This window comes from Puma concolor, chromosome A2, assembly GCF_028749965.1.
Source record: "Puma concolor isolate L17-30 chromosome A2, mPumCon1.1.hap2, whole genome shotgun sequence".
NCBI classification, from domain to species: domain Eukaryota; kingdom Metazoa; phylum Chordata; class Mammalia; order Carnivora; family Felidae; genus Puma; species Puma concolor.
In genome coordinates, this window is record NC_141668.1 from 98,320,221 (window position 1) to 98,346,272 (window position 26,052).

A 26,052-nucleotide genomic window follows, 5' to 3' on the forward strand; every position below is an offset into this window, starting at 1 on the left:
TCTGCAGGTTTACTCCCTGAAGGGGTGCGCGGTACTCAGTTCCCCACCTCCTCCATCAGCGCACCCACAGAAGGTGGCTGTGAGCCCCTGGACAGGGCCTAGTACGTTGGCAACAGGCACTCACTGAATACTAGCTGCAGCCCTTTTAAAAGTCTAGTCACCCGGGTAAAACCAGAACCCAAAAACAGAAGCAGGAGAGCACCTCTTCCCTCCCCCAGAGGCTGAAAACTCTGCAGGGCATCTTGGATTTTCTTAAATTTAACATTTGCAATTAATACGTCCCAGATCTTAAAATAAAAAAAGTTCCAAGTGGTCACGTGACCGCCACCCCCACCCCCACCCCCCGCATCTTTATACCCGACCACAGAGAAGTCCTCACTAAGGTCGTCACAGGGAGACCAATGAGTAACCAAGGAGGAATATCGAAATGCAAACTGTGATTACTTACCCAGGCAAAAAAATCAGACAGTGTCTTTTTTTTTTTTTTCTTAACTTAAAATGTTTTACCGAGAAGATGCTGGCTTTTACATAGTTTTCCCAATTATAAAACCATCACCTCTGGTCATGTAAAATCAAATTTTCTATGATTTTTACTTGAGAAGAATGACAAGGTCTCTGTACGCTGAAATTGGCCAAAAATGATACCACCGCAGCCAGAAACACCTGCTCTGTGCCAAGAGTGTTCTTTTTTTTTTTTCCAGTTTTACTGAAATATAACGGACTTATAGCTCTGATAAGTTTAAGCTGCACAGCATAATAAGCTGACATACATATGCGGCAAAGTGATCACCAGCATAGGTTTAGTTAATGTCTGCCTCTTCACATAGTTCCAAAAAAATTGTTTTTCCTTGTGATGAGAACTTTTAGGATCCACTGTCTTAGCAACTTTCGAATATACCAAACAGCAGTGTTAACGCTAACCTTCATGTGGTCCTAACTTAACTCCCTTAGGAGAGGTAGATGCTTCACACCGATGAGGTGTCCCATAACCAGGGACCCATCCTGTGCCCATGTCTGCGCTTCAAAGACCTGCTCCATCCCTCAGGACAAGCCTCGGAAGAGCTGAGCAAATCCAGGCTCTCTAATCCCCTCTGCACCAAGTGACGAATCAGAAAAGACATCACACTTTTTGATGATCGGGTTTCCCTAGAACCTGCAGCAGGGTGAGAAATGATTGAACGGGGAACGATTTTTACTAGAACAAACAAGTGGCTTTTAGACCTTACAAACAAAATGGACAGAAGGATAAATTAGGCTATTAAATACTGAACTACTCCAAACGTCTTATTTTATCTCACGCCTCTACTGTTTCATAGTGTTTATTACAGATGTTAACAAAACAAAGCATTCATATCAAGGAAAGTCTAATGGCAAGCCCATTATGGCGTTTATTTTATATATGGATGTCTGAAATTTGTGTTGATCAGCTCTTCAATTAACAGTTTCCACTCTGATGGATTATTGGACAGACCAGGCCAACTTTTGTTTTGTTTTGTTTTGTTTTGTTTTGTTTTACCAGTCATGGCTATATTTTCCCATTTCTGGAGATAATCAAGACCAATCAACATCTCTATATCCTGAATCTGATAATCTCAATAATAAAACCTCACTTTAAAGTTTATTTATTTATTCTGAGAGAGAGAGAGAAAGAGAGAGGGAGGGAGAGAGAGAATTCCAAGCAGGCTCTACACTGTCGGCACGGAGCCTGGTGCAAGGCTTGAACTCACAAACCATGAGATCATGACTTGAGCTGAAATCAAGAATCAGATGCTTAACCAGCTGAGCCACCCAGACGCCCCCATAAGACTTTACTTCAAAAAAATTCAAAGTCTTCACCAAAACATTAACAACAGAAAAATAATTCGTAAATTTGGTGGTTATTCCAGAAGATGACAGTGTTTTCATATTTAGTAAGGTCTGTGCTTTTGCTGATAACACACATCTAAATATACATGCGTTAAAAGCCCTGTAAGGGTTTACATTTCCATCCCCTAAACAAAAATTCAGGCACACAAAACAAACTGTACAAATTATCCTTACTGCCTCTTGCTAATTCACTTTAGGCACAGGACTCAGGAAATAATAAAAAAAAATTCTCCACAGTGTCAAATAATTTGGTAACCAACTTTCTTTACCACATAGGGAAAGTAAGTGGATTTCCTCATAAGGACTCAAATTCATATTTAAGCAACTATCAAAAAGATGAAATGTAATTCAAATGGGGATATCATGTGTAACAATCAGTCGACCAAATTCATAGGACCTTTTTAAGACAGATGATCTGAATAATTACCAATTAGGAATTTAAAGAATTGAACTGACATTCTGATCTTCAACTTAAAGCAATAGTTCTCACACTGTTGTATAAAGACTGGTTAGAAGCACAGGATCCCAGGGGCGCCTGGGTGGCTCAGTCGGTTGAGCATCTGACTCTTGATTTTGGCTCACATCATGAACGGTTCTGGAGTTCAAGCCCCACGTTGGGCTCCACAGTGTGGAGCCTGCTTGAGATTCTCTCTCTGCCCCTCACCCACTCAGGCTCACTCATGCTCGCTCGTGTGCTCTCTCTCTCTCTCAAAATAAGCTAACATTTAAAAAATAAACAAGTAAAAGCACAGAATCCCAGACGCGGTTCTAACTCTGAAGCTCTGGGGTGAGGTCCAGGATTCTCCATGGCCACACGAGGACCACATGGTCACTTTCGAGGCTGCAGTTTCAAGAGCCACCCTCGAAGGCAAGGCCCTGGAGGTCCACGAAAGTCAGTCAGTCTCCGTGTGACTCTCCAAACCACCTTTTGCCACCATCCTGCCTTCCATTACACATTCACTCGTAGGGGGGAGAAAGCCAGCCTCCATTTTCCTTTTGATAACTGGCTAAATTTCCATCAGTGTAAACACACAGCCACAATCCCCTGCAGAAGTTGCAAAGTCAAGCACGTGCTTCTCTCTACAATGTCAGGTGGTCCATGTGACTACATCTTTTTCCTTCACTCAATCGACTGCTGGAGCCTAGCTTTCTTCTGTCATTTTAAAGACTGCGTCGAATTCAAAGAGTCTGAACTGCACAAAATTCACATGTGGACAACGCTTACTCTGGGAACATGGCCAGGTACGGCGCCTGCTTCAAGCCAAGTGCCCTCCCCCGAAGAACCAGACTGACACCAGGGGAGCCAGGGAGAGGCAGTGAGTTGGATGCAAACTACCTTGTAGTCAAGCCAACAAAGTGACCCTGAAGCCTTGACTTAGGGCCACCACCAATCCCAGAACCAGCCCAGCCCCATAGACAGGAAGCTGAGTGTGGCAACACCGGGGCCAAAAGTCACTCCTCTACTTGTCACCAGTCAAACGCATGCCCCAGAGGTCCCCCTTGCCCCCTGCGAGTGCCACCTGACGGTGTGTGAATTGTTTTGCTCCACCAAAAGCTCCAACTGTCGGGACAAATTTTATCTCTGGAATTCAAAAGATCATTTTAGTGAGTTGCTGTTTGGTGCATTAAACGGGTCCCAAACAAAAATCTGCACTTTTCCTCACCAGTGGGATTATTTAAAACAGAGCATCTCATAGAATGAGAGTTTGTCCTGTTCTTTCAAAGAATTCATTTCTTTTAAATGAAGTGTTCCAAACGTACGCAACTTATGCAAACAGATGTCCTCCTTGGTGCACCTACAGAACCCGTCTTAAAAACTGTGTTTTGTCAAAGGAACTCACCGACACATTCTGGAGCCAAGCGGCATCATAATTTCTTCCTAAAATCAGACAGACAAGATGTGAAAATAGAGTGGGAAAAAGTATACATTAAAACCGCAAAGATCAGAGTGGATTAGTAACAGAAGCTGGCTATTTGGAGCTAATGGTTCTCTCTGCCTCGGAAGCACGGCCAAAACCCGGCCCTCGCCAGGAAGGAAAGCAAAGGATGCGGAAATACTAGCGGCCTGGAGAGGCAAGGCTGAGGGGGTGGGCGAAGGGCTGCAGCCAAGCCACATACAGGTGGCACCACGGTCCCTGGCTGGGCCTCTGGACAAAACCATCCCATGTAAACCTTAAAGAGGATTAATCCTCAAGGAGCACTGTAATGAGACCTTAAAAGACTGAACAACAGCAGCCTATCGCAGAGGAAGGCAGTCGCCTGCTCCCCAAAGTCTTGCTAGCAGAGTTACATCAAAGCGAACGGGCCCCAGATAGCAGGCTGCTGCAGGAATCCCTTATCTCGGCTCCGGCGGATGCGGCCGCTGTGATTGTCTTGAACTGCCACCTGTCCCAGGCATCTTTGAAGGCAATGCTAAGCCTCTGATGGATCTGACCTCCTTGAGCTGAGATCCTTTTATGTCTTTCTTCATTTTCTGCCCTGCTACATTCTTCCCCTGCCATGCACACGACATGAAACAAAGGGAGTTCTCACTCCTGACTCACTGTCCCCAGCCATTTGAAAGCAAAGAAAAACAATGTTAAGGATTATACTCCGCCCGTAATATGGAGCTGTCCTCAGGAGACAAGCCTCTTATTTTTGAGAGTATAACTAGACCGCACTGACGCGGAGGAGCTTTACAAAGGGGCTCGATGGCGCTGGACGCCAAGACGCGGAGGCTGCTCGCCTGTGATAACTTAAGAACACGCAAAGGGTCCTGCGGAACTTAATTAATAATCCTGTGTTTGAACGGGAGGAACACAAATTCTACAATATTAAAGCACGCTCACCAAGTCACTGCACTTTGGGACTTGAAATAGGATGGCGACAGGAAAATGTCCCTCGACCCGATTCCACGCCAAAGGATTAAGAGCAAACAAGCAAACAAAAAAAGCTGATAGGAGGGGCGCCTGGGTGGCTCGGTCGGTTAAACATCCGACTCTGGCTCACGTCGTGATCTCGCAGTTCGTGGGTTTGAGCCCCACATGGGGCTCTGTGCTGACAGCTCAGAGCCTGGAGCCCGCTTCGGATTCTGTGTCTCCCTTTCCCTCTCGCTCTGCCCCTCCCCCCACGCATGCTCTGTCTTTCTCTCTGTGGTTCTTGGGTTCAAGCCCCACGTTGGGCTGTGTGCTGACAGCTCGGAGCCTGGATCCCGCTTTGGATTCTGTGTCTCCCTCTCTCTCTGCCCCTCCCCTCACTCATGCTCTGTCTCTCTCCCTCTCTCGAAGACAAGCATTAAAAAAAGTTTTTTAAAAAACATTTACAAAAAGCTGATAGGAAAGGGAAAATTGATGCTCACAAATACTGCAGGTGAGGAAAGTTTAAAACCTGCTCGAGTTCCCCGTGGGGCCTTTCTCAGAGGCTGGAAGTATCTGACATTTCCAAATCACCCTGGGAGGAGGGCCGTGTGTAGGTTTCCGCGAAAAGGGCTGCCGTTTAAGGGGAGGGAACAAGGCAGAGCTCCAAATTCATTCAATACCGTATTTCTCAACAACCTACTTCGCTGTCACACAAGTCTCTCTCCACATATTGCTTCAATAAGACTCACTTCTGTGACTCTTTCTCACATCTAGTGAAATTCTAACACTCCTTACGGACTGATTAGGAGTAGTATTTATTAATATTTGGCTTCATTTCACTAAAGATTCCAGGCAGCATTAAAGAATTCATGCGAAAAGGTAGAAAATGCTAACGGAAAAATAATCCAGTCAGAGAACAGTCGAGATGCGGTCAAGACGTAGAGAAAGTTGAGCAGGAAATATACAGGCCACAGATCCCGACAGGGTTAGGATCGCGGAGCCACCAATTCAAGTCTGACTCTCCCAGTAGCCAAAGGGAAAAAAGAGAATCGAAATCAGCTACACAGCATTCCTTTTGCAAGGAATCACAGAAGCGAGGCGCCTGGGTGGCTCTGTCGGTTAAGCATCCAACTTTAATTCAGGTCATGATCTCGAGGCTCTCAAGTTCGAGCCCCACGTCGGGCTTTGTGCTGTCAGTGCAGAGCCTGCTTCAGATCTTCTGTCCTCCTCTCTCTCTGCCCCTCTCCCACTTGCACCCTCTCGCTCTCTCTCTCAAAAATAGATAAACATTTGGGGACAAAAGTCACATAAGCTCCCCACCTCATAGCATACTGTAGTCTTGCGTCTGTCTATATAGTATTTTCAAACTTCGGAAAAGCGCATAGGTCATGGGAATGGAACCAGCAATTTGGAAATTGCCACCGTAGCCTTCTTGGGGCTTAGGCTCCATAACCCATTTGTTCAGAAGAGGGTCAGCCAACAGGGCTGGGAAGCCATGGCACGCTTGGCTCTGGCTTCTAGGACCACCTCCAGCCCAAAGGAGTGAGGACCCCGCAGGAAACCAGTGGCGAGGGGCTGCCCAGAGCCAGTCTCACTCCAGCCACCCCTCCTGAATGCTCCCCACGCCCAGCTGGGCCGCACCAACCCCAGGCCTATTCCAGCTCTTCCAGCTTGGATTTTCAGCTTTTCAAGTTTTCACCAGCCTCCAATCGCACAGCACGGTCTTGTCCCCTGATTGACAGCCTATCTTCCCGTTCCTGACATGGTTCGATTGCTGGCGGCCCAACGAGTAAGGAGGAGCCTTTTTAACGGGGGCCGGGGGGCTCTGCGAGAGGTGGACAGCGGCCTCAGGCTCTGAGCAAACTGCCTTCCACTCCTCTGTCCAAGCTGGAACAGAGACGTTTCTCCTGGACACGTTCTTCAGGGATGCTCAATTCAAAAAAGGAACACGTTGACATTTACTCCATGTGAGGCGGGCAAGCAGAAACTAAGTTTTCCAATTTAAAAAACAAGGTTCAGTTTTGTACAATATCACTGATCCCTCCAAGTTGATGATTTTTCAATAGTGTGGTGGCATTAAAGTGGGCCAAGTTAAAAAATAAATTCAAGGGGCGCCTGGGTGGCGCAGTCGGTTAAGCGTCCGACTTCAGCCAGGTCACGATCTCGCGGTCCGTGAGTTCGAGCCCCGCGTCAGGCTCTGAGCTGATGGCTCAGAGCCTGGAGCCTGTTTCCGATTCTGTGTCTCCCTCTCTCTCTGACCCTCCCCCGTTCATGCTCTGTCTCTCTCTGTCCCAAAAATAAATAAACGTTGAAAAAAAAAAATTTAAAAAAAAATAAAAAAAATAAAATAAAATAAAATAAATTCAAAAGACGCCGTCTTAACCAACTACTTTAACTAAGAAAAACAAACACATATATATAGGAACATATACAAAGATGTTAGGAGAAAAACTTTCGTATGCAGCAAGTCTGTGGTAAATCGGTGCTCAGTTTAAGATGTAATTAGGGGCACCTAGGTGGCTCAGTTGGTTAAGTGTCTGACTCTTGGTTTCGGCTCAGGCCATGCATGATCTCGCAGCTCTGTGGGTTCGAGCCCCGCACCGGGCTCTGTGCTTGGCAACGCAGAGCCTGCCTTGGATTCTCTCTCTCCCTCTCTCCCTGCCCCTCCCCTGCTCACACTGTCTCTCTCACAAAATAAATAAACTTTAATAAAGAGGACATAATTTGATGATATGCATTTTTTAAAAAATGTTTATTTTGAGAGAGACAGAGAGAGCATGAGTGGGAGAGAGGCAGAAAGAGAGGGAGGGAGGGAGGGGGAGAGAGAGAGAGAGAGAGAAAGAGAGAGAGAGAGAGAGAGAGAGAGAGAGAGAGAGAGAATCCCAAGCAGGCTCCATGCTGTCAGCAGACAGCCCAATGCAGGACTCAATCCCACAAACCATGAAATCATGACCTAAGCCAACAGCAAGAGTTGAGCCTCTGACAGGTGCTTGGATATCACGCATTTCAATTGTTATGCATTAGCCAGAGCTGAACTATTTAATTCAAGTTTCTATGGAACCATCATATTGATTGCCTTTTTTTGGAGGGTGGTCTACTTGGGTAAAGAAAATAAACTAGGGGAAACTTTTCTGAGGAAATGAGTAACTAGCTCTTCAAGTGAGAAAAAAAAAAAGTTAAGACTTTTAAAATACGTGTTGGCTGGGACGGTAGTTGCCTTTGGGAAATTATACTATTGAATTACGGTATGTTCATTCCATAAAAATACAACACAACTGCCTTACCTAGTTTTTTAATCTAAGTAGAACTTTTCCCAGTTCTCAGGGTTAAATTCTATTATTTTCGAGCTTCTCAAATAAAATCACAGAGAATAAAATACATTCTAAAAGCTAAAAGTGAGGAAAGTAATAAAGAAGGATCCAAGAGCATCGAAAGGACACGGGAGGACAGTCCCTGAGTCACACCATCTTGGTGAGTGAGTACCTTCCTCGGGGCTGAAGTCCGGGACATGAACAAGGCAGAAGCCACTGTGCCCATGCGGGACAACTGCCCCTGGGAGGGAAGCCGATTTGCTGGTGGTTTTAGCGTGTTCTCTCCTTTACTCTGCTCCCACTCTGGGTCACCACTACTGTCCCTTTTAAAGATGATAAAACCAGAGTTCAGTGCTTGCTCAATGTCACCCTGTCAGAGGGTGACAGGGCCAGGCCTGGATTCTAAATTTAACTGACTTTAGATAGGCCAAAAATACAACAACAACAAAAAAAATTAATTTATAATTTCCAATTTAAGATGGCAGGCGGGGCCAATACATCTCTTGCCTTTCCCTCTGAAGAGGTCTCTGAAATACAAGGGTGGAAGCAGACGCTTTAGTAATAATAAAAATATTTATAAATAAGAATAAAGTTTACAGGGCACTTACTTTGTGCTGGGAACTTCTATAAACTTTATATTAAATCACTCAATCCTCAAAACAAGCCTATGAAGTAGGTGCTATTGTAACTTCCATTGTAGAGGTGAGAAGGTGAAGGCTTCCTTAGCAAAGGTGAAGTAATTCAACCATGATCACATTGTGGAAATTGGCAGAACCAAGATTTGAACCCAGGCAGCCTGGCTAATTTCTGCAAGACACCACTGGGCTGAGACTAGAACCACAGCTGCGGCCTGTGGAGAAGCAGCAGCCTAGCATATTAAGAGGGCAAAGACAAGGGTAACAGCTGGCTCACCAGGAAGTGTTGGCCTGGATAGACCTTTACATGGAACACCTGTGCCAGTCATGTGACCTGTCTCCCGCCCCAAGGTACCAGAGGGCACAGGTAGCCCGAATCTTCCCAAGCGACGTCATTATGCCTCTTCTTCAACAAGTTGAACGGACTCTCCCAGGAAAGTGAAATGAGTGTACATTCTGGAACACTCTCACTGAAACGTACTCGCCATGGGAGCCACACCAGCTCTTTCCTCCAGTCAGCCCGCAGATTGGGACCCCTGGAGGTGCCCAAGGCACACTGGTTCTCACTGCTCCCCAGAAGCAAGCCCTCCGCACCCTAGCATGTGGAGGGCGCTGCTGCATTTCCTGCCAATGGAAATCCACTGGAAGGAGATCCTACCAATCAATATGCATGGGCAGGATGTTCGCTCTGAGGAAAGGAAGCCTCCTTCCTCACCTGAGCCCGAGCAGAGGAATCCCGGGCCAGCCTCCATCATCACACTCTCAGGGAGAATAGACACCTAGGATTGGTAGGCTTATGAGAGGAGGACGAGGGGCCAGGGGAGGACAGAAGCAACAGGAAACCATAACCCCAGGGGCAACTTGTGAGGATCGTAAAGAAGTATTACATACAAAAGGCCAGAGCAACATGCTACAAAAAAGGGAGCCATAGAGTATTTTTTTAAAGAGCTCTCAGAAGAACTCCTGGGTGGCTCAGTCGGTTAAGTGTCTGACTCTTAAGTTTCAGCTCGGGTCACCATCTCACGGTTTTTGAGTTCAAGCCCCACAGTGGGCTCTGTGTGGACAGTGAGAAGCCTGCTTGGAATTCTATCTGTCCCTCTTGTGCTGTTTCCCTCTCTCTCAAAATAAATAAGCTTAAAAAAGTAAAGAGCTCTCAGAAATTGAAAACGTAATGACTAAAATTAAAAGGTCACCAAAAGCACTGGAAAATGAATTCAAGGAAATTTCCCAGAACACAGAACCAGAAGCAAACAGATGGGAGAATATGAAAGGAAAAGATACGAGACACAGAAAAATAACCCAGGAGGCATAACAGTCAAGTAAGCAGAATCCAGAAAAGATGAACAGGGAAAACGGGGCAGTACAATGATTAAAGACAGAATGAACATAAAACATCTCCAGAGATAAACAATGCAGCTTCAGACTGGAGTGGTCTACCAACCGATAAGCAAATGGACGAAAATTAAAGTAAGTTAAATTTAAAATATCTGCATCTGGAGATGGGTTTTCAGACACTAAGGGCAAAAAGATCAACATCTACAAAGGAATATAAATCAAAGGGGCATCAGACTTCTCATCTACAACTTTGCATGTTAATATAAAAGGCACCAATGCCTTGCAACATCTCAGGGGAGATGATTTTTTAAGTCAGAATTCTAGCTGCACTATCACACAAAAGCAAGGGCAGGATAAAGGTACCTTCACCAATGCAAGGACTCAGAAAGTGTTACCTCCTCATTGGTGGGAAGTTACTTGCTACACCATGGTAAAATAAAACAAAGAATGGGAAAGGCATAAGACCCCAGAAATAGTCGTTTCAGTGTGGATGACCGTGAAGGGATGTCCCAAGACACCCAGTTCAGACTTCTTGGGAGAATGAAGTGCCCAGGAAAGATGGGGGCTCTCCCTTAGGTGCAAATGATAAGGTTAGGAGGTCGAGGGGGAAAGGAAGGATGTTTATAAAGACAAGTAAGAGAGGAAAAGCTAAAGCAGCTACAAAAATGCAACACAGCAGCTATGCAAGCCATGAAGAGAAAGTAAGAACAGACAGACGACTTGTTCTTAATGCTAACCCATCTCTGCTGGGTCACACCAGCCCTACAAAGAAGTGAGGCTACAGATGCTTAACTGACTTCCAGCCTTTAAAGTCAACCTGTGGACAGAAACACGGCAGATGTGATGCTGGCTGGAAGATTCTAGGGAGATATTAACACTGGAAAAGCTAGGCTCCAAAAGATGGGATGGGGAAAGTCACCTAATATCCTCACCTTTGAACTAGAAAATCAAAAACTACTATGAAAACTTGATTAGAAGAAGAAGAAGAAGAAAAAGGAGAAGGAGGAGGAGGAGGAGGAGGAGGAGGAGGAGGAGAAGAAGAAGAAGAAGAAGAAGAAGAAGAAGAAGAAGAAGAAGAAGAAGAAATAGAGGTTTAAGATAGTCTTTACAAAAATACTCACCTGGGTGGCTCAGTCAGCTAAGCATCCAACTCCAGATTTCATCTAAGGTCAGGATCTCACAGTTTTTGAAACGTCACGGTTTGTGAGATCAACCCCCACGTTGGGCTCTGCACTGACAGAGCAGAGCCTGCTTGGGATTCTCTCTCTCCCTCTATCTCTGCCCCTCCCCCACTCTCATGCACACGTGGTCTCTCTCTCTCTCTCTCTCTCTCTCTCTCTCTGAAATTAAAAAAACTTAAAAAAACAACGACCATTAGAGAAATAATAGTAAACATAATTAGTAATATATTATCTATATTGAAAGAGATGAGGGTACAATGTGGGAAGATTAGAGGTTTCCTCTCCTACTGGGGAGTCGATAAATAGTGGAGTGAAAGCATCCAGAGTCCGTATGTCAGGAAATAAAGGTGTAAGCACAGTGTGGGGCTGTGATGGTTGTCTACCAAAAGAACTAAAACAGAAATAGCAAAAACTGCCCTTGCCACTGGGGTTGAAGGAGAAAGGATGGGGGTGACTTTAGCTCTCCGTCCTAAGCTCTCATGCACTTTATCCTTTGTTGAAATGAGCATGTGCCCCTTGTAAATACAATTTCAATGAAAACACAGTAAAAGCTTACTTTACAAAGAGAACTTCAAGGTTTCACCTGGATCTTTTCTAGGGAAAATAAACTAACACTGGAGTAATCAAATAATCATCATATATTAAAAATCTTTCACAAATCCTTTTTGCCTATTCAGTTTTTACTTATCAGTTTCAGGGAGACAATGCAGCTCAGACCTGACTCAGCTTGCCAGTTTGGAATATCATCAAGGACAGGAGTGGAATCCTAGCAAAACCCTCACAATTCCTAAGTGGAGTGGAAGCTCACAGTTTCCGAATGTCATCTCACTTTGGCATTACCTCAATATTAGCTCTGATGGTGCGACTCAACGTGACATCATTTGACAGAGATGAGCCAACATTAACAGGTTTTGCAAAGCCTTTAGCCAAGGCTATAAAAGATCCTAAAAGTTATTTCAAATAAAATGAGCTCTAAAAGAACACAAGGTATCTTCACTTACCCCATTATCAACTGCTTTAATGCCCTGCGTCATCACCATTCCCCGCTGCTATCCCTAGTGCCAAACCCTCTCCTACAATTTCAGAACACAAAAAGGCCATCTTCAATATTAATCTCAGAGAGAAAAAAGTGGTTAGAAACATTTACTTCAAAAAAATTTTTTATGTTTATTTATATTTTTGAGAGAGAGAGACAGAGTGCAAGCAGGGGAGGAGCAGAGAGAAGAGGGAGACACAGAATTCGAAGCAGGCTCCAGGCTCTGAGCTGTCAGCCCAGAGCCTGACACAGGGCTCGAACTCAGGAGACGTGAGATCATGACCTGAGCCGAAGTTGGCCGTTCAACCGACTGAGCCACCCAGGTGCTCCTAGGAACTTTTACTTTAAACAGTGAAATTATGGGGGCCCCCGGGTGGCTCAGCCGGTTAAGCGGCCAACTCTTGACTTCGGCTCTGGTCACGATCTATCGGTTCATGAGTTCAGGCCCCACATCATGCGCTGTGAGCACAGAGCCTGCTTTGGATCCTGTCTTCCTCTCTCTGCCCCTCCCCCACTCATGCTCACTTTCTCTCTCAAAAATAAGTATTAAAAAATTATTAAAAAAAAAGAAATTACTTAAAAGTACAAACCAAACACAAAAGCACATTACCTATGCCATGAGACTACAGGGAAAAGAACACATAGCTCCTCAGGATGTTTTCATTTCTACCTTGGCCCTTTGCGAAACTAGTCTGGCATTCAGATGGAGTGTGTGTTTTGAAATAAATACTTTACCTTGGTCTCAGATACTATCAGCTAAGTAAGGACAAGCCGGCATAGAACACACAGTCGTGAATACCGCCAACATGTCCAAGTTCATTAACTCCAAAACTCAATCACACCATGCAGCCAAACAGAGCTTCTCGGCCAGACTGAATCAGGGTCTCCCGACCCCACTGAGTCCCCTCCACACGCTTCGTCGGAGGGAATTCGTGAGGCAGGATTGACCCCAAGTCAGCACCCTGCAGGATCTCGACTGTTCTCAGAAGAGAGGCCAACCACATCTCCGATATCAAGCTCTGTTTAATAGAACTTCTAACTGGAATCTTAATACTTGGGACCTGAATCGGCAGAAATAAAAAATCCATGCCTTAAAGTAATGCTCACCTGGTGGCTCATCATGACAGAGGATTTCAGAAAATCCAAAGATTAATAGCAGGTGACTGGCATCAAAGCAGCAAGGCTTCATGGTTACCAAAAAGTAAGAACTTTTTAGGAATATCCTATCAGGGCAGATTAACAAGAAGGAACGATAAGGCAGGTCTCCAAACTTCTCCTCTGTGGGGCAGACAGTCCCAAGCGCTGGCTAGTCGCCTCTGTCATGACTGGGCTATCTCAGTTTCTCCCTCCGTGTGGTGGCTGTGCCCCTGGACGGTGAGACCATGTGGCCACCAACATGAAATATCAAGTTCAAACAAGCAAGCTTGAAAAGGATTCATGGTTAAGAAAAATGGAGTGTGAATGACCAAAAGCTGCACCTGTATGCTTCATGCCCTGAACTCGGTTCCCTGCGAATCAGCAGAAGACATAAAAAGAGAGGAAAAGAGAATCATTGGTGGCCTCTATGATACACAAAAGTGCCAAATGAAACTTTTGCCTGCGCTGGGTCAGAGGCCATGCCTATAAAAACTCAGAAAATCTATTACCTATGAGTTGCTTAGACTTTAAGGACAGGAGCCGTGTGACAGACCAGTTACACTAAGGACACTGAGGTCGGACCCACCAGGTGGGAGGCACAGTGACATCAGCAATGACAAAACCTAACTGTGTGCCCCTTAGGCCACAGGCCAGAGCCTGCAATCACACGTCCCCAAAGGGCCCCAGGAAGGGCACTGGAGAGATATAAACGCACATGCTTGGCTGACATACGAGCAAGCGTCACTATCCACTGATGTGAAATTCGCCCCCAAAAGGTCTAAAATTCAGGGGAGCATTTCAGATTGCAGCTCCGAGCCCCTCATAAATTAATGAAAGGCAGACATGAAAGTTACTAACAGCTGGAACGGATCAAGCGGAAAGAAAATGCAGCATCGGCATGTGTTATGTGAATTTCTTAGAGTCCATAAATTTGATATTTGGAAGGAAGAAGGGAAATGTTAATTAGGAGAAATTTCATACTGGATTTAAATTTGCCATGCAGTCAGAGCTCTATTGTAAAACCCTCTCGGAATCAGAAATCACCCCCGACAGACCCGGGTCGTGCCCTTCACCTGCCACGTGATACTTGCTGATCGGTTCCTTTATCCTTTGCGTGTGTTTCGCACGGTCTCTAACCAAAACAGAAAAATCAAGAGCGAGGGTCATACCTTTTAATTCTTCTGCGTGTGGCATTAAATGAACGTTGAGGAATCGAACAATAACTTAAGAAGCCGTCCCTCTGCCTTTCCTGAAAGCCGGGTAACAGCTGGCCTTATGTTTTACACTGCTGCAGTTAGAAGTATCTCAGGAGATCAGCTACTCTGAGGTCTCAACGCTAACTTTTCTTACTGTCCTGCTACAACTTGCATTTGATTACCAGATCCAGATAGATCTCAGGGCAGATCCGGTACCTGAAAACAGCTTTATCCAGGTAGGGTCCAGGGTTTTACATCAGTCTGTCAAATAAGCAGTGCCTGAGAGCAGGGGATCCCATGGCCTCCCTGGGATATTCTGTCTCCGCCCTCCTCGGCATGGGTCTCCTGATTTGAGAGTTGCCATGTGTCTCTGTAGCCTGCACCGGCCCTGAGATTCATAGTCAGGCCTTTTCATCTTTCCTCATAAACCATTCCTCCAGCCCCTTAATCATGCTAACTGCTTCTCCCAAGATCCTTACAGTTTTTCTGAGACCCCCAAGCCCAGAGACCAGGAACTGCCCGTGTCAGCAGGACACCATGATGCCTCTTGTGCATGATGCCTCTTGATGCAACAGGCTTGTGTTCCCTCTCTCTCTCTCTCTCTCTCTCTCTCTCTCTCTCTCTCTCTGCAAATAAATGTTATTCTAAACGTAAATGAAAGGGTGCTCTCTCTCTGCCACTCCTTCCCCTAGGGTCCCGTGTAGTCACACAGAGGGACAGGGTAGGGATCACTGTCCCCAGACAGGGCCTGGGTGGGGCCAGATACTGCATTATTCTGCTGATATGTGAAAGCTCCAGTTATTTATACAGGCTACTTTTCAGAATCAAGTTCACATGATGAATCGATCTGTGGTCCAAGCAGACAGCCTATTTCCCAAAAGCCACTGCAGGTATGGGGGTTAACAGGATACAGTGAGGAAGGCAAAGTTTCACAAGATAAGTAAAGAGCAGTGTCGTAGAGCCTCCCTCCCTCACTCTCAAACCCTCAGCCATGGAGTCCAGACTCCAACTAGCACCGGGAGCAAGATCCCTCTGAATCTCAGTTAACTCACGTGCCAAGTGGGTTTGTGCAAAAACTGAGTCCTTAGCCTAGCACCTTGAGCACAGCAAATACTCCACATAGGGTCCTGCTGTGGGGACTGCAGTGTTTCCCAACACACTTCTCTCCCAAAACAGAAGGGCGCAGAGAGGACCAGGATGCCTGACCGTACTTAGGTCACAGGTAACTTCTAACTCTTCAGGAGAGTATCCCTCAGAAGCAATTTCTTCTCCCTCCCACATAGCAGGGCCTGGAGCACAGCGACCAGAGGGAAGCACCTGCACTCTCCCTGCCTGGGACACGCTCATCAATGGCTGCACACCCTCCCAAGGGCATGCCAGACCCTCGCCTGTCACCACCGGCAGCACCACCACCTGGTTCTGGTAGAGTCCCCAAGCTCCCCCAGTAAGGCTGGGGATGACCCACTGCCCGCCTGGTCAGGCCCTCGCACGGCTGTGGACTGCCATGTTGAAAGCATGGTTTAAGAACTTGAGCTCTGGAACCAAATGATGTGGGTTCAAATCTTGGCTCAGCCATTTCTGAACCATGGAAAAATGGGCAACTTCCTTAGCCCTAATGGGCCTCAGTTCCCTCCTCTGTCAACAGGGAAAATCATGACATCTTTGTGGGAATTAAATGAATTCAACACCCTGACGTTAAGTTGTGGCACAAGGAGGGAGAGTTCACTATCTGCCCGCCCTAATTTCTAAGACGGGAGGACTATTTCCCTCCCACCTAGGCCACGGTAACAGCCTGCTGGGTCACTTCCTAACTCTACACTTCTCTCATGAATTCCCCACACACCAGCCAGAGCAATACTCCCCAAGAAAAAACCCAATTACGTCACACCGTCCCATGGCTTTCCAATGGCCCCCAATTTCCCCCAACCCCGTCCCCCTGCCTGCCCCTAAACTGCCCCACTCACTCACCAAGTCATTACACCAGCCTTCTCTCTTCCTCCTGGACACGGCTACAGCAAGCCCACAAATTCCACTCTTGAAGTGGAATGTTCTCCCCTTCGATCTTCCCATGGCTGGCTTCTTTTTGTCATTTGGGTCTCAACTGCAAAGACCCCTTTGAACAAGGCCTGACACATTACTACACCCTGAGCCTCTCCCCACAACACCGCCCGATTATTGGGCTCAGAGCACCAGCTGTGCTGGCTCAATGACATCTCTACCCAGGTGGTTAGTGCAAGTTCTCTGGCTGTGGTGTGGGCTCCACAAGAACAAGAACCTGACTGATCTTGGCAAATGCTCAACCCTTCAGGACCTAGACAGTGTCTGGTTCATAGCAGACTCTCAAAAAATGCACAGGATTTTTGAAATGAGAATAAACGTCAAGCATCATGTACCCAAGTAAGACTTGAAGCCCGTCCACCGGGGGGGGGGGGGGGTGCTCAGAAGGGCCGGGAACCTCACAGGCTTTCAGGTGCCTCCAGCTGCTCATCGACTCTCTCTCTATATCGTCAATTTACAGCGAAGTGATACACAGACTACATTCAAAGCATCATTAACGATAAAAGATAGTACATGAAAAGGCATCCAGCAGCCAGAGATACATTAAATATAAAAGTAAATTGCATGTTTGATCAAAAGTGTCAACCCATGTGGTCAGATTTGTGGAGCCAGGCTGAGATCTCAGAAGCCAAGCGTACGATCCATCATATTCCAGATGGGCGGGGAGCAGGGCAGCAGTGACATTTGATGACACACCTTACTTACAGGGAGAAACAGGGATGGGGAAGGACTCGTGAATTCTTGCTGACTTTGAAAACAGGCTTATCCCATGAAACCAAGCTGAAAAAAAGCAAGCTGCTTCCTAGCCTCTGTCATGCACACTTGTCTGATCGTCTCTAAATTAGGACACAGGCAACTCCTTTTATTCCCCTCACGAGTCATAAGCACAATCAGGATGCAGATATGGGCCCCCCTCCAGGGAACGAGTAAACACCCAGCTTCCCGGAGCAGGCTTCCTCTGACCTGCACAATGTCTGCTGATTAGCCCCACAGCCCCCGCGGAGGACACGCATCTCCTCCTCAGGGGTCCCACCACCTTCTCCTAAGATCGTCTCCGTCCAGGCTGGATTGCTGGCTTTTGCCACCACTGGAGATCTTTGTTCCCATTTCCCCCCAACAGCATTAGCTACTGGATTTTCCAGCTGAATTTCACTTTAGTTCAGGACCCTGCCCCCAACCTCACCATAGGTACCTTGCACTTTCTCCAGTTTGACTGATGTTAGATTTCAGTTTTCCAAGAAAATAAAACTCAAGGTTTTGGGGGTTTTTTTTAATCATGAACATTATGTATTTTGAAGTTACAATGAGTCTTGAAAGAAGACACTCTTAATTCATTAGAAATTAAGCTGCATTTTATTGTCAATGTTTGGGATTTGTACTTGGGAGATCAAAAAACATACCATGGGGCAGGGGGGCGGGGGGTGGCGTTGCCTGGGTGGCTGACTCGGTTGAGCGACAGGCTCTCAATTTCAGCTCAGGTCATGATCTCACAGTTCATGAGATCGAGCCCCACATCGGGCTCTGTGCTGACAGACTGGAGCCTGCTTGGGATTCTCTCTCCCCCTCCCCTTTTCTGTTCGTCCCCTGCTTGCACACATGCTCACTCGCTCTCTCTCAAAATAAATAAATAAACTTAAAAATAGAAAGAAAGCTATTGTGGCTATCTGGGTTACCCAACACAGAAGAGCTCACGGTCTGAGAAAAAGTATTTTGTTGTCTTCAGAGGAAGACAGGCCACATCACCCAGGGAGGCAGCACGTGCTTGATGGCCAATGAAAGAAAGGGCCGCAGCCAGAAGTCAGGAGGGTGGTTGTCAGACAGGAATCCTGAGCCTGCAAATCCCAGCGAGGAGCTGAATTAAACTCTCAGAGACAAAGAAACTCTGGGTTAGCAATGGGAAACACAGTTATCCAAAGATCTGCTGAAATACCCAAGAGCCATGAAACACAACATGTCCTGGGGTGAGATCACCCCAGGGATCAAGCAGAGGTGCTCCCCCCAGGAGCCCGTCTGCTACCACTCCCTTCCCTGAGCTCCGCCCTCCAGCCACCCTCCCCCTAGGTCCTCACAGGGGTCAGGATTTCCTTTGCAAAGGATCTTCTCTACCTTTCTGCCACAGGGATTAGTTCAGATGTCCCTTCCTCCAGGAAGCCCTCCTCAAGTCTGGGTCCGTATATTGTTACCCGCTCCCAGAGGACCCTGCATCTGCCTTTCTGACACATTCTTTGTGTTGTTTTTTTTTTTGTATGAGCTTATCTATTTATCTCCATGTCCCACCAGCCTGAAGGTCCATGGGAGCAGCAACTTTGTTCATCCTTTCTAACGCCGCTAGTCCTTTGTTCATCCCTTAGGACGCCACTAGTAAGCACACGCTGAAATAACAAATGACTAACAGATGAACAAAAGATACCAACAGCTGAATGAATCAAAAATGTTCCCCTGGACCCCCAAAAAGGAAGGGAAGACATTAGGAAGAGAAGAACAATTAATTTTAGGAGAGACCCGACGTAAAGACCAAAATGTAAAAGCTAAACAATTTGAGGAAGTTGGATACTTTTCAAAGAGGACTGTAAGAATCCAAACTCTAGCAGAACAGAGGAAGGATGGAGCAATAAAATGCCAGATCAGTTACCCTACATTAAATCAAAGTGTAAAAGGCACAAAGAGAGAAAACTCCAGCCCTTTCACTAAGAAGTATGAAGATACCGCACAAATTTATAGGTACAAGATCAAGAAAGCTGAAGCAGGACAGGAGATACAACTTCCAAGAGACATCAAAGGTAACATTCTTTAATTATACAAGAAAAAGGAGGAGGGACCAAGGGTAATGTTGCCTCCATTAGAAAATGGGACAGAAAGCTGTTCACAGATGGCTGAGAAATGGTAAGAGTTCCTGTGTTTCTCAGGCTGTACTCGAAGAAAGGCTGGGGGGAGGGATGGACGGAAAGAACTATAAAGCAACTAAAAAAAAGTGCTGACTGCATTGGGTGGGTGCCAAATTAGGGAAGGAAAATAATTACATGGAATATTTAAACGACTGAGTTTATAATCCCAAACCGATTCGTAGACGGGAGGCTCCTGTTAACATGGATTACACGCATATTTGGACACTAACAAGTTGGAAAGATGTTACTGAAATCATGAACTGCCTAGAGATTATTGAAAGGAAAACAAATCGGTAAAATCTGGAAGAGGGGACACAAATACCATGATCGCCTTACCGACAGAAAAAAACATCAAACACTCGGGACAGGCGGATTTCCCGTGCTGACCTCACGGTTCTGAAGAGAGGATCCTCATCCAAGTCTGTAAGCAAATGGCCAACTTCTTCCAAAGGACCACAATCCACCTCCTGTGAGAGTCCTAGCAGTCTTACATGTGCCGTATGTACATGGAGGCAAATATTTTTGCTGGTTTTGAAATCTACACATTCTCTGAGTGTGCATAAATGCCCACTTTCAGAAAGGACTGGGTGACTATGCTTGGATCAGAGGTGACACAGAGGAACTAAAAATAAAATAGAGGCCGAAGCATCAGTCTCTTCAGGTTGCCGAATGGCCACTTCAGAGTGGCAAGCTTGGGACAAACTTCACCTGGGCTGTGACTCCGGTCAGGTAACAGAAAGACTCACCCTTCTCTGTCCTGCGGAGGCACCGAGGAGTCCTCTCAGCCCTGCCCCAGGAATTCTGGTGGCTGTAAGAATGAGGGACCATCCCTGGACGGCCCACCCCATCATTCTAAAGACCAACATACACGGACAACACAGAACACAGCCGTGAGGTGCTGAGGTGAGAATTATAGGTCTACTTGGTGTCAGGGAAGGGAAATATATCTGTGAAATGGAACTTAAAAAAGCCTTTCAAAGGAAGTGGTCTCTAAATAGGCCCTGAAGAACAAGTAGAACTTGAAGACAGGAGGAAAGCACAGAGTGACACCAAGAGGAACAAGGGTGTGAGCGGGGTGGCCGAGGCAGTGGCCGGGGAGCCTGACCTGGAGGCCTCTGGTGGCCGCCATGGAAGAGGGGTCTGTGCCAGGGTGAGACCGAAGACCAACTGATTTTCCCTAGAACAGGGTCTCCCTCAGCCTTTTGTGTCTGTCCTTCTGAATGGCCTTCAAGCTTCTCCCTGGTCCCCTCCAATAAATGCACCCCAAAATTCAACGAATAAAGCCAAATGTATTTTTCTAAATGCTACATGCTTTTCTCACTGCTGGTTCCCAGTTTTGCAGGCTACCTCCCAAGACTGATACGTAGAATCACAGTCATATCAGGTTCAAGAGTAGTCAAGATTCACTGGCAAGCATCAATCTGGAACCCTAGGAATTATCCCTAGACTTCCACCACTTAAGGCAACAGCTCTTTAAAAATCTACGGAAGTGGCTCACAGTTTCCAATCCTTAAACGTTACCTCTGGACTACTGAAAGAAAACCTGGAAAGTTACACTGAATTTCTAATAGAAAGCCAAGAATAATCACAGAGCTATTCTTTTTTCAATTTTTTTTTTAATGCTTGTTTATTTTTGAGACAGAGAGAGCACAATCAGGGGTGGGACAGAGAAAGAGGGAGACACGGAATCCCAAGCAGGCTCCAGGCTCTGAGCTGTCAGCATAGAGCCCAACGTGGGGCTCAAACCCACGAACTGCGAGATCATGACCTGAGCTGAAGTCGGTCACTTGACTGACTGAGCCACCCAGGCGCGCCCCAATCATGGAGCTATTCTTAAGCTCACAAATACGAGTTCTGCAAAGGTTCTTAGATTGTCTGCACCTCCGCACTCCAGATCTCCCTACAGCTCAAGACTATCAGTGGAGGAAGCAACGTACCTAGCAAAGCCCCCAAAGTATCAAGTGACATCAGTCCTTCTGACTAAACAGTGTAATTTCCAACTAAAAAAAAAAAAGAGAAAAGAAAAGAAAAGGAAAGAAAAGGAAAGAGAAGAAAAACCAAGGCTCTACAACATTCCTGATTGGTTCATCAACTAGATGCGAATGGAACCGTGTGCTTGGGCAACTGTCACTGCCTGTGCTGTCTGGTTGACCCCAAACTGTTCATTTGTGCCCCGTAGGCATTTTTGTCTCTCACAGTCTCCAGATGACACTCCAACAGTAAGAGAAATGTGAGCAGGTGCACCTATTAAATATGTAAAATACTCATCTTCTCTTCCACTCGCTTAGAAGATGTATTTCTAAGGGGGGTAAAAAGTCACCTAATATAAAGACAGACAGGTAGAAAAACATTACATTTTTTTTTTTTTTTTTAGCACACAAGAATGCAAGTGGGCTCGGCCCATCAGCTTTCTGCGGAAAATAAATAAATGCAAGCAATTAAAAATTCAGTTTCTTTTCTTTAAGCAAATTCCTCAGGTTTTGCTAATTAGCAACTAATAGTTCTGTCATCCGAGCTGGGAAACATAAGGAGGAATACCAGCGGTGTGTTTTCAATCAAAGCATTTGCATGCAGGAATGAATCAGATTTTCCGTGAGGGACTATTACTGCTTGGGAGCAGTTGGGGGCAGAAGAAAAGCATCGTCACAACCACAAAACTGTAAAAGGGACCTGAAATTTTAGAAAAGGGGACCTCCTTCTCCTCCTTGTAACAGAACCAGCAGGGGCCCTGCAAGGCATGCCTGGTGAATCTGAGAAGCTCCCCACCAAGACTCCAGCAGGGACAGTCGGAACACACAAGCCTTCGCAGGAAGACAGAAGACAACGCAACCCATGTTTTCTGTCCCAGGGACGAGAGGAAAAGTTAAGCATCGGCCGGGGTGCAGGGATGCCTGAACTATGACGTCACCTGCCTTCACAAGTTCCTAAGAGAATGAAGTGCGTGGTGGTTAAGTGCAAGCTGGGGTGATGGTAGTTTGAAATAACCTGGCTACGGATGGCGCAGGGGCAAAATGAAAGTGTAGGAAGGGGACAGGGGTCCTAACCCTGACTCCGGTACAAGCAGGTCAGGGCTCTGAAGCCCGGCCCTTCCCACGCTCTCCGGGACGAAAAAGCGCTAGTGATCACGCAGCAACCCGCCTGGCAGCGTCACCCCACGCCTGAGCCGCGGAGCTTGAACGTCTACTTTCTCGCCTTGATATACAAGCCCTCTGCCACTACCCTTCAGGGGAGAATACCCTCCGGGGCCCCCTGTGAGGATTTTATTCCAAACATATGTTGCGAACGTTTGAAGTGCCCGCTCTCCCTGGTATTCCTTTTTTTTTTTTTTTTTTTTTTTTTTAAGTCAAACCCACAAAACCTAAAATACTCTGAATCCAGCCAACTGCAGTTTGCGAAGATGCAACATTCCATGCCCAAGGATAATAAAGTCTTGTGCAATAAAGATTTTACAGATGTCCTTCTGAGGGTAAAGAAACGATTTTCCCTTTTCCGGTCTTACGGGAAGCCTGCCCACACGTTAGAAATACAAAGTTAGTATATATAGAAGCACAAATTAGCCATCTTGGAAAGTCCACATTTTCCAACCACAGAGAAACGAAGGAATTCCTGTGAGTGTTCCCATGCGCAGCGACACGGGATTGAGGATTCTTTTCTCCCCAACAACCTGGTGAAGCCAGCACATGACTCAAAAGAAAAGGGAATGAACGGCCTTTAAAAAGAGGTTTCTGAACCTTGAGCCACTGCAGGGCTGCAGTACCGACAGGTAAAGAAATGGGACTGAATTTCCAGGTCTCATTTTAAAAAGACGGTGCTTCGCTCACACCCTAAAAAGTCTTGAAGATGTGACTTCAGCATCACATTGGTCATTCATTAGCTTTACCTGGATAATGAAATCCAGATCAGGGGGATGGATTTTATTATAAAGTGCTAAAAAAATACTCATTATACTGCGAGAAGATTAAATGACCCAATAGGGTTCGAGACAAACTACAGTTACATCCTATCTAACTCCTTGAGGCTTAGTTGAGGACTTCGTTTGGGGTGCCTGGGTGGCTCAGTCGGTTAAGCGGCCGACTTCGGCTCAGGTCATGATCTCACAGTCCGTGAGTTTGAGCCCCGCGTCGGGCTCTGTGCTGACGGCTCAGAGCCTGGAGCCTGTTTCAGATTCTGTGTCTCCCTCTCTCTGACCCTCCCCTGTTCATGCTCTGTCTCTCCCTGTCTCAAAAATAAATAAAACGTTAAAAAAAATTGTTTTAATAAATAAATAAAAATAAAAGACTTCATTTGAATACTTCTGCACCTGTCATGTTTTCCAGATAAGTCTGTATTTGCTACATAAAACACTTCTGCCAAGAATTTAACAGGTGAAAACTTCTCAAAATCATCTAAATGTTTCCGTACTTCCTTCACTTACAAAAGAGCAAAAGATTAGAGAGAATTCACTAAGGTTCAGGGAGAGAGGTTATGTTCAGAAGGCCACCAAGCACAGTGCCGACACCAACCTTTTTCCCAAGGTTTATGGCCCACTTGATCTCTGATCTGTGGAAGATCTGTGGATCTCAGGGAGGCAGAGAAATACACGCGACTGCAGCACTAACAAAAACACCTTGGTTTGGAGAGTTGAACTAATCACATACAGGTGCTGATGGTGGCGGTGATGGTGGCAGTGATGATGATGATGATGGAAAGGAACAGGAGGAAGTGGAACAAGAAAATGACATAAACTTTAATGAAGTGGACGCCCGGGGGGGAAGTCCCATAATCATGTGAAGCACTCATCATGAGCCAGAGATTTTATCAAATACTGTATTTGCATGGTCTCCCTTAATTGTCAGGAAAACGCCATGGAGCAGCAGTCACATTATAACGCCAAGTAAATAGTTAGCAAATGATTTTTCAAGGGGTCAACACGCCTGGCCAAGTTACACAGCCACAAAATGGCAAAGCTGGACCTTGAGCCGAAATCCCCTAAATGGTAATCTGATCTGGGTAATCCCTGGGATTCCCCCAACCATGTTATATATGTCATGATATCATTTATTTAGGGCCAATTTAGAGAGTACATTGGGATGGTGGGTCAAAATGGCATTTGCCAGTTGGTTATAGGCAACGTACATAGTTTGTCAGCCACCATGCAATTTTAACAGTGACTTGAACAAAACAGTGGGGAAAGCTGAAGACATCAAGCTGTTGGTCTATGTCCTCTAAACAGAACAGTCCCAAGCCCCGCTAAGAGCTCTCCAGTGCCCTGTGCTAGTTAATATCCCACTGGTGGCCCAAGAGAGGCAGGTCACAAACACGGTGCCACAGATCCCAGGTGTGCAGAGAGCCTATCCCTCAATGGAGGGAGAGGATCCAATGGGCAAACCGTTAGAACCAACGAACCAAGAACAAGCTGCAAGTTAAATAGCACGGAGAGAAAGTTAACGGTCATCTGCCTACTTCCATCAACCGGAAGAGAAGTATTCGTCAGCTGTCCTGCCCAATTAAATACCTCACTAATTAGTGGGCATCTGGAATAGAAAACAAAACATAAATAAGAGACGGGAAAAGTTTGTGTTCACACATAAGAATGAAAACAATGCAGGGAACTTGTGGCTAATAAGCTAGGCTGGAGTCTTTCTAAAAAGTAAATACACTCAGGGAGTAAAAATTTAGGATGCGGATTCCCTCCCATTTTCTGCAGGAACAGAGATCCAACAGAGACCCGTTAAATAAAAATACAATGTAGGAAACAAGACTGTGCCCAGAGAAAAATCCTGCCAACACTGTTTCAAACTCTCCTAAAAAAAAGGAGAAAGACAATGAAATAAACTTTAATGAAGGAAGAAAAAGAGGCACGCCCCACTCCTCCTCACTTCTAGACTGGTAAAAACAACTGCAGCAATGAGCACTTTTTGATCAGAGAAGTTGTTATTTTTGACCAGTAAGCACTTTTTGATCAGAGAAGTCGTAGCCTTGTCCAAAAGCTTACAAGAATCCCTAAGACCCTCTCCTCTATGCTTCTGACCACTTAAAAAATAATTCGCTCCGCACTTACAAAAATAATGTACCTTCCGTCTTTACTAACAATGTAATCTGGTCGGTGGGGAAGGGGGGGGGGGGAGCAGTTGCTGAGACGTAAGGTTGCTCCGGGCTCTTTGATCTGCACCCTGATGAGGGAACATTCCCCTCTGCTGCAAGCCAGCTAACGAAGGGATGAAATTAGCTTTTATCCTGGGCACTTTCTTGAGCAAAAAAGAAAAAAAAAAAAAAAAAAGCACTAATCAGCTGTCCTCACTAATCAGTCATCTGGCTAATGACCTTTTGCCTTAAAACACTAAAATTTCTGAATGATGTGGAAAAAGGGAAACACAAACCAGTGCCCCTCACTGGAGCTCAATGGATCATCTGGAATTGGAGCCGGGAAGGTTAAATGGCAAGTCTGTATCCTGGCAAGGTGATAAATCTGTAATCAAGAGCTGTAAGCTTTGGCACCTCAATGTGAACTTCATTACTCCACAACCAAATTATATTGTTTTTAACTAGAAACAGGCCACAAATAAAGTCACCCCTTATACATCATTCTTTGGAGA

General features: G+C 45.9%; 1 protein-coding gene across 4 annotated transcripts in view; it reads right to left on the reverse strand.

Moving 5' to 3' along the window:
* The window catches only part of GLI3 (GLI family zinc finger 3), a 282,606-nt gene that overhangs the window by 167,408 nt on the left and 89,146 nt on the right, over positions 1 to 26,052 (reverse strand). The gene's annotated exons all lie outside the window — the stretch shown is intronic.